At 37.6% G+C, this 13872-nt stretch overlaps 1 protein-coding gene across 2 annotated transcripts in view; it reads left to right on the top strand.

Moving 5' to 3' along the window:
• The window catches only part of NKAIN2 (sodium/potassium transporting ATPase interacting 2), a 1197954-nt gene that overhangs the window by 844827 nt on the left and 339255 nt on the right, over nt 1–13872 (top strand). The window lies entirely within an intron of this gene.

The raw sequence follows: 13872 nt of genomic DNA, 5'->3' as shown, positions 1-13872 counted from the left end.
TCTCACAGATTTATATTAAATCTATCAGTCTCACAGATTTATATTAAATCTATCAGTCTCACAGATTTATATTAAATCTACTCTGCAAGGGGCATTTTGGCTAGATTTTCCAACACAAAGGATACAATCTGAGTCAGAGTTACTTTCCATGCACTGAAGAACAACTCCTACCCTCAGTTATAGATGTGCCTTGGGAGGCTTATTGTGATTAGATTTTCACATTAGATTTTCTAGTAATTATATCTTAAAGCCCTTAAGTTCAAGTGAAATTCACAGAAGTCACAGGTGATGCAACTAAATTATTGGTCATGAGTGTATATATAACATTTGAAATAAATCTTGTTATATCTTCAGTAATTAGAAGTGGTTCTTTAGGGAGTCACTCAGAAATGAAAGAGGGAGCAATAACATAAAACCTTCTTTAGGGCAGAAGAATAGTTTAACTTATAGTTTTTTGTTTGTTTGATACAGTAACTGATGAGCTTTAAAATATCACACATAAAAAACTCTGATCTGTATTCCCAGAATTGACTTATTTCTTGTTTCTCAGATTTATCCCCAAAGTACTCAAATAGCGACTTCCTAAGCAATGCCCTTCACCCACAGTGCTAATCAGTTCTGCTACTCAGGCTTTGAGGAACACTGACTGACGGCAGAGCAGACAGGAAGAGCAAGACCTGAGCTCTACTCCTTCCCCTTGGCCATCCTATCTTTTGTCTCCTAGACAGCCCTGACTTACTTTGTAATGTTCACCCAAAGAGGCTATGTAAAACAACTGTTTATAAGAAAAATAACCATATTGTGTTTGATTCTCGATTTCAAATACAAGTAAATATCAAATTAATTCTGCTTTATTATTTTGTTATATTTACAGGAGCGAGAATTCTAATATTTATCATTTTCCATTATTTTTTTTTAACATAAGGCTTTCTAGGAGATGCAGATAACACTTGATTTGAAACAATTTAAATATTTATGTTAAATTGGTCACACTGAATATTTTTAGAAAGGAATGCAGAGAAAATATACTCAGACAAAAATTATTCTAGATTTTCAATGAATATGATCTCAAACATATTCTTTTCTAGATTTTTATTTCTTTACAAAATTTTTATGCATCATGTAGGGTAAGCTTTTTGTTTTTAAATAGAAGTTAATTTTATTATGATATTACACTGTTTACAGTCTGTGTGAAAGCAGGCAAAGATTCTCTCTGAACATTTTGTTGAGCTGACCATATTTGTATAATTGACAATATAATAATTCATAAAGCCTAGGTCATGGCTATTGTAATCAGTGTAGACTCTAGGCACAGCACTTCAGATTCTAATACAAAGGAAACCGAGGTTATTCCCAGTAGTATTATGCATATTTGCTTCTTTCTGCCACTGGTCATCTTGACAATATTGATTTACTTGAAGGGATTCAAAAAGACTGAGGGGATATTAAGAGATTATCACTTGACTTAATTGATATAATGACACGTACATCTTTGTGATCTTAGGTACTTTAGAATATGTTCTATTTGAAACACCATTCATTCAACAAATATTTAGGAATTTCTAAAAGATAATGAATTCTTCTTGGATGCTGAGGAAGTAGAAGTACCAGCATGGAGTTAGCTGAGGTCATCAAAACAGATGTGGACAGATAGTTGACTGGAATCAAACTGGACAATACCAAGTAGAAAGTGAGAGAAGAAGGGGTTAAGTTTGTCAGATCAGTGAAGCAAAATTAGGAACGAACTGAATATCTTGACCAAAATGAGCCAAAGATAGAACAACCCCCTCCATAGCCCCAGCGCCCCTCCACCAGAAAAATCAAAGGACAAGTATGACAAAGAACCAAAAAAGTAGAGAAATTATAAGATTTTTGGTGGATGGACAATGTCAAGAACCTGGCTAGAATGTCTCTTATCAGGGTGTGGTCTCCAGGTGGCAATCAAGGCTAAGTGACCGTGAATTCAGCCTTGTCTAACTGAATGAAACTAAGCCATACCTGCGGGGCAACCCAAGAGGGGCAGGTCATGGTGGAGAGGTCTGACAGAATGTGGTCCACTGGAGAAGGGAATGGCAAACCACTTCAGTATTCTTGCCTTGAGAACCCCATGAACAGTATGAAAAGGCAAAATTATAGGATACTGAAAGAGAAACTCCCCAGGTCAGTAGGTGCCCAACATGCTACTGGAGCTCAGTGGAGAAATAACTCCAGAAAGAATGAAGGGATGGAGCCAAAGCAAAAACAATACCCAGCTGTGGATGGGACTGGTGATAGAAGCAAGGTCCAATGCTGTCAAGAGCAATATTGCATAGGAACCTGGAATGTCAGGTCCGTGAATCAAGGCAAATTGGAAGTGGTCAAACAAGAGATGGCAAGAGTGAATGTCGACATTCTAGGAATCAGCGAACTAAAATGGACTGGAATGGGTGAATTTAACTCAGATGACCATTATATCTACTACTGTGGACAGAAATCCCTCAGAAGAAATGGAGTAGCCATCATGGTCAACAAAAGAGTCCGAAATGCAGTACTTGAATGAAATCTCAAAAAACAGAATTATCTCTGTTCGTTCCAAGGCAAACCATTCAGTATCACAGTAATCCAAGTCTATGCCCCAACCAGTAACGCTGAAGAAGTTGAAGTTGAACGGTTCTATGAAGACCTACAAGACCTGCTAGAACTAACACCCCCAAAAAATGTCCTTTTCATTACAGGGGACTGGAATGCAAAAGTAGGAAGTCAAGAAACACCTGGAGTAACAGGCAAATTTGGCCTTGGAATGCGGAATGAAGCAGGGCAAAGACTAATAGAGTTTTGCCAAGAAAATGCACTGGTCATAGCAAACACCCTCTTCCAACAACACAGGAGAAGACTCTACACATGGACATCACCAGATGGTCAACACTGAAATCAGATTGATTATATAGTTTGCAGCCAAAGATGGAGAAGCTCTATACAGTCAACAAAATCAAGACCAGGAGCTGACTGTGACTCAGATCATGAACTCCTTATTGCCAAATTCAACTTAAATTGAAGAAAGTAGGGAAAACCACTAGACCATTCAGGTATGACCTAAATCAAATTCTTTATGATTAGACAGTGGAAGTGAGAAATAGATTTAAGGGCCTAGATCTGATTGATAGAGTGCCTGATGAACTATGGAATGAGGTTCATGACATTGTACAGAAGACAGGGATCCAGATCATCACCATGGAAAAGAAATGCAACAAAGCAAAATGGCTGTCTGGGGAGGCCTTACAAATAGCTGTGAAAAGAAGAGAGGCGAAAAACAAAGGAGAAAAGGAAGGATATAAGCATCTAAATGCAGAGTTCCAAAGAATAGCAAGAAGAGATAAGAAAGCCTTCTTCAGTGATCAATGCAAAGAAATAGAGGAAAAGAACAGAATGGGAAGACTAGAGATCTCTTCAAGAAAATTAGAGATACCAAGGGAACATTTCAGGCAAAGATGGGCTCAATAAAGGACAGAAATGGTATGGACCTAACAGAAGCAGAAGATATTAAGAAGAGGTGGCAAGAACACACAGAAGAACTGTACAAAAAAGATCTTCACGACCCAGATAATCATGAGGGTGTGATCACTCATCTAGAGCCAGACATCCTGGAATGTGAAGTCAAGTGGGCCTTAGAAAGCGTCACTACAAACAAAGCTAGTGGAGGCAATGGAATTCCAGTTGAGCTGTTTCAAATCCTGAAAGATGATGCTGTGAAAGTGCTGCACTCAATATGCCAGCAAATTTGGAAAACTCAGCAGTGGCCACAGGACTGGGAAAGGTCAGTTTTCATTCCAGTCCCAAAGAAAGGCAATGCCAAAGAATGCTCAAACTACTGCACAATTGCATTCATCTCACATGCTAGTAAAGTAATGCTGAAAATTCTCCAAGCCAGGCTTCAGCAATACATGAACCATGAACTTCCTGATGTTTAAGCTGGTTTTAGAAAAGGCAGAGGAACCAGAGATCAAGTTGCCAACATCTGCTGGATCATTGAAAAAGCAAGAGAGTTCCAGAAAAACATCTATTTCTGCTTTCTTGACTATGCCAAAGCCTTTGACTGTGTGGATCACAATAAACTGAAGAAAATTCTGAAGGAGATGGGAATACCAGACCACCTGACCTGCCTCTTGAGAAATCTGTATGCACGTCTGGAAGTGACAATTAGAACTGGACATGGAACAACAGACTGGTTTCAAATAGGAAAAGAAGTATGTCAAGGCTGTATATTGTCACCCTGCTTATTTAACTTATATGCAGAGTACATCATGAGAAATGCTGGACTGGAAGAACCACAAGCTGGAATCAAGATTGCTGGGAGAAATATCAATAACCTCAGATATGCAGATGACACCACCCTTATGACAGAATGTGAAGAGGAACTAAGAAGCCTCTTGATGAAAGTGAAAGTGGAGAGTGAAAAAGTTGGCTTAAAGCTCAACATTCAGAAAACGAAGATCATGGCATCTGGTCCCATCACTTCATGGGAAATAGATGAGGAAACAGTGGAAACAGTGTCAGACTTTATTTTTTGGGGCTCCAAAATCACTGCAGATGGTGACTGCAGCCATGAAATTAAAAGACGCTTACTCCTTGGAAGAAAAGTTATGACCAACCTAGATAGCATATTGAAAAGCAGAGACATTACTTTGCCGACTAAGGTCTGTCTAGTCAAGGCTATGGTTTTCCCAGTGGTCATGTATGGATGTTAGAGTTGGACTGTGAAGAAGGCTGAGCGCCGAAGAATTGATGCTTTTAAACTGTGGTGTTGGAGAAGACTCTTGAGAGTCCCTTGGACTGCAAGGAGATCCAACCAGTCCATTCTGAAGGAGATCAGCCCTGGGATTTCTTTGCAAGGAATGATGCTAAAGCTGAAACTCCAGTACTTTGGCCACCTCATGCAAAGAGTTGATTCATTGGAGAAGACTCTGATGCTGAGAGAGATTGGGGGCAGGAGGAGAAGGGGATGACAGAGGATGAGATGGCTGGATGGCATCACTGACGCAATGGACATGAGTCTGAGAGAACTCCAGGAGTTGGTGATGGACAGGGAGTCCTGGCGTGCTGCGATTCATGGGGTCACAAAGAGTGGGACACAACTGAGCGACTGAACTGAAGTGACCGTTAATTGATAGAAAGGAATTAATGTGTGGGCTAAACAACTGGAGGGAGAATTCCAAGATAATGAAAGCACCACACAAGAATTAAAATGCTACAGGGAATTTGTGTGATGTGTAGGTACAAAATCTGTGAGTCAGAACCTCATAGTTGAGATTTAGAAATTATATCTCACTTTCTCTAGCAATCTTCAAAGTTACTGTAGCTAAGCGACTTAAAATTTCCACATAAGCATCATCATCCCTGTAGAGTTTGAAAGCTTAATGCAAGTTTCTAGAGTCTAAATTAAGTTAAGAATGGCTACTATCTTGAAGAATTACTCAGTTCCTAGGCAGAAGATGAATTCCGTAACTACAAATAGTGTGAAGAATTTTAAAGAAACATAAGTGGTATATTTGAAAGTCAGCAATTCTAGCTTACATAAGTTATATAAGTGATCTGTATTTAATCTTAATACTTACATATCTTACTATTTATATATAGACCATCAAAAGAGGAGAAATAATATGTAAAATACTGTGTTTTTATTAGGACCTCAGTACCATATCAGGCTCTTTATGGTCATGATCTCATTTAATCTATATAAAACTCAATTAGGATGACTACTCCTATACATTTTAGAGATAAGAAAACTGAGGCTAGAGAGTTTAAGCAAGGTCACAGGCTAGTGTCAGGGCACAGAGGAATTGCTGTCTGTATGTAGGGCTGAGATCCTAAACTGCCTAGCCAGACAGAAAAACAGAAAGGCCAACAAGGAAAGGAGCCTTCCTTATGTATTCTGAAAATGTGCAATTTATTTTCTAGTAAGGAATGGAAAAGTGAAAGTTTTAGACACTCAGTTGTGTCTGATTCTTTGTGAACCCATGAACTGTAACCACCAGGCTCCTCTGTCCATGGAATTCTCTAGGCAAGAATACTGGAGTGAGTTACAATTTCCTTCTCCAGGGGATCTTCCTGACCCAGGGATTGAACCCAGGTCTCCCGCATTGCAGGCAGACTCTTTACTGACCGAAAAAAGAGGCTAAAAGACAAAGTGAGACCTTTTTCATTTTTGTTTGTTTTTCCTCAGTGATACTTCTGATCTTGTTAATATCATACTTGATTAAGATGTTTCTTCTAATGGTGTTTGTACTCAATGAGAAATAAACGTCGTCCTGCTGATTTCCAGGAGGTCCCCAAAAACCACTGCATAGAGAGTTTTCTTATTAAGAATTGTGAGTAGACTACTAATAATTTCTAGTAATTATAAAAATGTTTAACATTTATAGTATTGAGGATTTGGTTTTAAAATTGCGATACTTTTGTCAACACTAGTAACCAAATTTACAATTATTTTTAAAGATGACAGAGGAGAAGAAGACTGAAAATATTTTGGCACTTGTGCATCAGCATATCTGCCAACATCAACAAGTACCATAAGAATGGAAAATATCTCAAATAAGACAGAGACTCGGGATGTCCCTGGTGGTCCAGGGGTTAAGACTTTGCCTTCCCCTGCAAGGGGTGTGGGTTTGATCCTCGGTCAGGGAACTAGGATCCCACATGCCTCATGGCCAAAAAATCAAAACATAAAACAGAAGAAAGCCTGGCATCACAAAGAGTCGGACGTGGCTGAACAGCACGCTGTAACAAATTCAATAAAGTCTTTAAAAAAAAAGAGACTCAAAAAAGATAAAATTTCAGTCTAGGCTCTAGCACTAGTTTTTGTGGGTTTTGCTAAGTCACTTTACTTCTCTGAATTCTTATTCATTATTTACATAAATGGAAATCACTTCCATTTTCTGTGACTTGGTTATTTCCACAAAGAGGAAACTGGAAATTAAATAGTTTCAGCAATGAAGATATATTAATTGTTGAGCTGACCTGAACAAAAGCATTTCAGTTTCTCAGGAGGAGATAAAAGAATTCTTTAAATCCAAATTCTTATATATTCAGTTTCCAATTATCCATTATTACCATATTAAAAAAAGACAATTGATTTCTGTTGAACTCGTATTCTAGGTTATCACTAAACTGACTATTTCTAATGGCCTGTTTTTGTAGATTCTTAGCAATTTTTCCATATAGACAAATCATGGAGTCTACAAATAGAGTTTAATTTCCCCCTTCCCAACCTCTCTGACTTCTATTTCTTTTCCTAGCCTTATGGCACTGGGTAGGACTACTGGTACAATGTGAGATAGTAGGTGAGAGCAGACATAGGGCTTCTCTATGGCTCAGCGGAGAATAATCTGCCTGCAATGTAGGAGACACACGGGTTCAATTCCTGGGTCAGGAAGATCCTCTGGAGGAGGAAATGGCAACCCACTCTAGTATTCTTGCCTGGAAAATCCCTGGACAGAGGAGCCTGGTGCGCTGTAGTCCTTGGGGTCACAAAAGAGTCAGACAGGACTAAGCACTGAGCACAGAGCAGACATACTTGCCTTGTTCCTGATCCCATCCCTGCTTTGTTCATCTTAAGAGAAACAGTCAGTGTTTTAAGTATGTTGTTGGCTGTGGGGTTTTTTTTTTCCTAGATATTCTTTATTAGCTTAAGGAAGTTTCCGTTTATTTCTAGTTTGCAGTAAATTGTTTTTATGAAAGGATGTGAATTTTGCCAAATGTTTTTTTTTTCTGCATTTGTTAAAATTATCATGTGTTTTTTATTCTTCAGTCATCGTGTTGTATTTTAAACATTCATTTGCATCCATCTCCCTAAATGCTCCTTTATCATATACCCTGGTATTTAGCATAGTACCTTGAATACAGAATGCAGCTAATAGATACCTATTTATATACATCATTTGGGCTTGGCTTCCCTGGTAGCTCAGATGGTAAACAATCCGCTTGGATTGTGGGAGACCTGGGTTCGACCCGTGGAATGGGGAAGATCCCCTGGAGGAGGGCATGGCAACCCACTCCAGTATTCTTGACTGGAGAATTCCATGGATAAAGGAGCGTGGTGGGCTACAGTCCACGGGGTCACAAGGAGTCGGACACAACTGAGCAAGTAACACTTTCACTATTTATACATGAATGCGGATCCCTGTGTTAGGTGCTTAGATTTCTCTCGGTTACATGCTGTGTTTCCCATTCTGTAAGTACATTTCTTATTTCTGTAATACATTTCAGATTTCAAATATATAAAAATTAGTTAAAATTAACCATGTCCATGAGTAATTAATAGTATGATTTCTCCATATAACTTTGGTAAAATTATAATTAGGTATATATATCCTTATAACTAGGTAAAATATATTGTACACAGGCCTGAGTGTTTCCTCAAATGCTCAGGTAATGTATGTATGAATACTGAAAACTACACAACCACGGAAGTATAATTCTTTTTAGCAAATTAATTATTTACAGGCATGCGTATATATATGTGTGTGTGTCTCAATGTGTATTTACACATTTTCCTATCCTTTAAAATCACGTTTATCCTCTTTAATGAGCCACCTTAAGTTTACTTTCCTAATCACTAATAGAAATGAAAACACATCTTGCTTAGTGACCCTTATCAGTAACAACCCACCAGATATTTTAACTGCTTTTCGGCCTTCTGCTCTCTCTATATTTTGCTTTCCCATACAACTTGCTTGCTTATGGTGGCTTTTATTAGGAATAACATATTATTTTGTTGAATTGCTATAAACCATTGAATGATATTTTTCTGACCCAGAGTTCAGTATATAAAGTCACTACCATATTATAATGGAATATTTATAAAGTTATCTTATATTCGCTAATAAAAAATGGTGCTAAAGTAATATAAAACTGCTTTCATAGAATATGAAATGTTGCTACTTAATCACACATATGCCCTTCGTTGTACATAGCACAGCATTCAGTGTAGCATAAGGGCTTCTCATAGCAGAATGTGATTAAACACATGTCCTGAAATGGTGAGCATTCTTCTGGGGTAGATGTATTAATAATATGGCTTGGGACAAGGTTGTGCATAGGAATAAATATCAAATGTGCCCGTGAATGGAGTATTGCCATTGAGTTTATTCTCCAGCTGGGTACTGTAATTTTCTTGTCAGTTTATACTGTCACCTGTTTAAGTGACAGAAAACCTGTGGTTTTCTCTTATTTTCTATTTCAAATAGAAATCTAGAAAGACACAAACTATCCACAAATTTTACCTTGTGTATGAATTTGCAATTCTATAGGAACTCTATGCTTCGTCCATATGCAGGGTTTTCTTTTGGTCCATTAATTTAAATAGGTGCTTCTGTTTAAATCAAGATGGAAAATCTATTTTGGTAAAGCTCATTTCCTGTTACTATTTCAGGGGAGAAAAGGTATATCAGTTTTATGAGGGTGTTTGGGCTTCCCTGGTGGCTCAGCTGGTAAAGAATATACTTGCAATGTAGGAGACCTGGGTTTGATCCCTGGATTGGAAAGATAATCTGGAGAATGGAAAGGCTACCCACTCCAGTATTCTGGCCTGGAGAATGCCATGGACTGTATAGTCCATACGGTTGTAAAAAGCTGGACACAACTGAATAACTTTCAGTTTCATTTTTGTACGTTAACAAGAAATGACTCTAAATCATTTTTTTTAACTATCTCACTATTCATTTACATAATCCTTTTTTTTTTAATTAAGAATAGCCAGCTTATATATTTAAAAAAACAGCTCAGGATTATGTTCCTATGTTTTACCTGCCTTAAAGAAATGACTGGAATGGGTTCTTTCATATTGTCTTGTACGTAAAATTGATGATCATTCTACTCCTTTCCTCCCAATTCTTAAACCATGAGTTTTTGTCAGTAGAATTCTTTTGGAGCCATAGAGTATGACCATACTTATTAAGAATTTTTCCATGAAAGATATTATTTTCATACTTTTCCCCAGGGATTCAGTGACAATGAGAAACAAATAAGAGTCATAATGGGAAGTTAAGGTGGAACTGAAGTAAATATGGTAGCCACAAAGACTCTCTTTAATCACCTTATCAGTAAGTTACTTACCATGATTTGAAAGTTGGCAGAATTGAAAACACTTTAATAAAACTTTATCATGTTGATGTATAAAAGAGAGATTACCTACCAGGACTATGTGGACAGGAGAAACTATGCCTCTGTCCTCTCTACACAAACCTTAACCAACTAACAAAAAACCCAGACCAGAAAAGGCCAGGAAAGGAAGAGGGAGAAAAAGTTTTCCTAAGGTTGTAAGCATGGATTCTGAACATATTATCCTGATCAGAAGGTCTTAGAAGAAGACACAAATCTTCATTTATTACATGTGTTTTAAAAACTCCTAATGTAGTGTACCTGTAATATTATGTCATAGCAGGCAATAGTCTGGTTATCAGTGAATTAATTTCTTAGCCTCATGATAAACTAGTTTTGAATGAGTAGAACAAACAGAACTGTATGTATATAAAAGCTGGGAATAGCAGGTTTTGTTTAGAATGTTACATCAATGACTACTTATTTAAAGGAGATTAATAATATTTTCACTCAGCAGTTACTATTTATTTAGATGCTGTGTATAGAAAAGCTGAGTCTGTCTTGACAATGTGGTATTGATCTGGATGTAACAAGATCAATAGGTATTATAGTTACTCAGTGACTAGGTTATTAGAAAAATAAATATGGAATTATCTTACTGGCAAATAAGGACAAACTTATAAGAAATGCTCAAACTTGTTCACATGTTAGTGTATTTATTGTTCATTTCCAAATAAAAAGAGGCCTTTTTAATGTTGTAAAATTTATCAAATGGTACAATTATGTGTTTGCTTGGAGAAATGTTACTGGTCTATGTAGTTTTATATAATGTACTGTATAATTTAACATTGCTTAATGTATAAAAATTCACTCTATCATTTTACCAAAAATGATGAAAACAGTAATGTGTTCATACTATCTTTTTATCTAAAGCTCACTGCACATACATATCTCTATCCACAAATATGTTTTTCTGATATTTTCTACAAGCGTTGTTGATTTGTGCACCAGAAAAATCACAAGAAATGCATAGGACATATGTTGTTAGCCCCTTTTTTGATGAGTGCATTTGAGTGACAAAAACTCAATTTCTTAATCTGACAGAGCCATTGGTAACAAAAGTAGACTCCTGATTCCATTTCTTAAATTTGCATGTGCCTGTCAGACTCACTAGCTTTTAATATCTGCTCTTTCCCCAGGATGGCTCTCTGTTGTTAATTGAATAAGTTTACTTTTTTCATGTTTCAGTGATGACCATAGGCAATTTTGACATTATCACAGGTGGTCTATAGTGAAAGGTGCACAGAACTAACGTCTGGTTTGAGGCTCCGATGCCGAGGAATTTCAAAGGTATTATTCTTACCGACACATTTTCTGTACATGGACACAGGTACAAACCCCACAGGAGCGAGACTGCCCTGGTGTACCACAGCATGGCGGGCAAACACTCCTAAGGGTGGAATTGCAAGCTTTCTAGACTTGGCGGATGAGAACCGCGGTTAAGGGACACAACTGGCATCAAGAAAAAGGCTGAACTGCTTTTTACGCTCTGTGGGTATCTTTTGCAGCCCAGTGAACCATTGACAGAAAGTGAGACAACAGCTTAGAGGGAGACAGAAGGAGAATGTGAGGGAATATATGAAAGGTCACCAGCAGGACCTTAGACGCTGTATATGTGTGTCTCCCTGGGCTCAGAATTGATTTCTCTATTAATTAGAACTGTCGATTTAACTCACATATCAGTGGGAGTTTAACCTCTTTTTTTCTACTATGCAAAAAAAAGCCCCAAATAGGTATTTTCAGATGAAATTTATATCTATTATTAACAGTAGAAATTGTTTATAATGTGCTTTTTTTCATGGAACATATTAAATAAAGCAAGACTACAATCTAGTTAAAAAGTGAAATTAGCTCTTTGTAAACTTTTTAATTTCATGATTCTAGCTGTGGAAAGACACATACATGGCCCATGGCATCCTCCTTTCTTAAATATGTAATACCACATGGTCCTGTGTCATAATTATGTATAAATGGAAGTTATTTTTAATTTGTTGTTATTCAGTTACTCAGTTGTGTCCAAATCTTGGGGACCCCATGAACTACAGCATGCCAGGTTTCCCTGTCCTTCACTATCTCCCAGAATTTGATCAAACTCATGCCCATTAAGTTAGTGATGCTACATAACCATCTCATCCTCTGCAGCTCCCTTCTCCTCTTGACCTCAGTTTTTCTGAACATTAAGGTCTTTTCCGGTGAGGCGGCTTTTCCTATCAGGTAGCCAAAGTACTGGAGCTTCAGCTTCAGCATCAGTCCTTCCAATGAATATTCAGGGTTGATCTCCTTTAGGATTGACTAATTTGATCTCCTTGAAGTCCAAGGGACTCTCAAGAGTCTTTTCTAGCACCACAATTCTAAAATATCGATTCATCAGCACTCAGCCAACTCTCACATCTGCACATGACTACTGGAAAAACCATAGCTTTGACTATCTGGACCTTTGTAGGCAAAGTGATGTCTCTTCTTTTTAATATGCTGTCCAGGTTTGTCATAGCTTTTCTTCCAAGAAGCAAGCATCTTTTAATTTTATGGCTACAGGCAGTGTCTACAGTGATTTTGGAGCCCAAGAAAATAAAATCTGTCACTGTTTCCACTCATTCCCCTTCAATTTGTCATAAAGTGGTGGGGCCAGATATCATGATCTTAGTTTTTTCATGTTGAATATCAGTCAGATTTTTCAGTCTTCTCTTTCACCCTCATCATGAGGCTGTTTAGTTCTTCTTCCCTTCAACCATTAGAGTGATATCATCTGTATACCCAAGGGGTTGTTGATATTTCTCCTGGCAATCTTGATTCCAGCTTGTGAGTCATCCAGCCCCACATTTCACATAATATACTTTGCATAGAAGTTAAATAAGCAGGGTGATAATATATAGCATTGACATAGTCCTTTCCCAATTTTGAACCAACTGATTCTTCCTTTGTTCTAACTGCTGCTTCTTGACCTCCATACAGGTTTCTCAGGAGGCATGTAAGCTTGTCTGATATTCCCATCTAAGAATTTTCCACAGTTTGTTGTGATGTATATAGTCAAAGGCTTTAGCATGGTCAATGAAGTAGAAGTAGATATTTTTCTGGAATTCCCTTGCTTTCTCTATGATCTTGAGTTGGTAATTTGATCTCTGGTTTCTCTGCCTTGAAACCCTGTACATCTGAAAGTTCTCAGCTCACATTCTGCTGAAGCCTAGCTTAAAGAATTTTGATAATAACCTTGTTGGAAAGTGAAATGAGCCCAATTGTACGATATATTGAACATTCTTTGGCATTACCCTTCTTTGTGATTGGAATGAAAACTAACCTTTTCTAGTGCTGTGGCCACTGCTGAGTTTTCCAAATTTTCTGACATTGACTTAGCATCACTTTAGCAACAGCATCTTTTAGGATTTGAAATAGCTCAGCTGGAATCCCATCACCTCCACTAGCTTTGTTCGTAGTGATGCTTCCTAAGGCCCACTTGACTTCACATTCCAGGATATCTGGCTCTAGGTGAGTAAACACATTGCCATTTTTATCCGGGTCATTAAGATCTTTTTTGTATAGTTCTTGTACTCTTGCTCTTTCTTCTTAATCTCTTCTGCTTCTGCTAGGTCCTTACTATTGGTGTCCTTTATTGTGCCCATCTTTAAATGAAATATATCTCCAATTTTCTCAAAGAGTTCTCTAGCCTTTCCCACGTTATTGTTTTCCTCTGTTTCTTTGCATTGTTCATAGTTGAAGGCCTTCTTATCTCTCCTTGCTATT

Source organism: Oryx dammah, unplaced genomic scaffold (genome assembly GCF_014754425.2).
Source record: "Oryx dammah isolate SB20612 unplaced genomic scaffold, SCBI_Odam_1.1 HiC_scaffold_4, whole genome shotgun sequence".
In the NCBI taxonomy this organism is placed as follows: domain Eukaryota; kingdom Metazoa; phylum Chordata; class Mammalia; order Artiodactyla; family Bovidae; genus Oryx; species Oryx dammah.
Note: the sequence above shows the minus strand (reverse complement) of the source record. Positions and strands in the feature narration are given on the sequence as shown.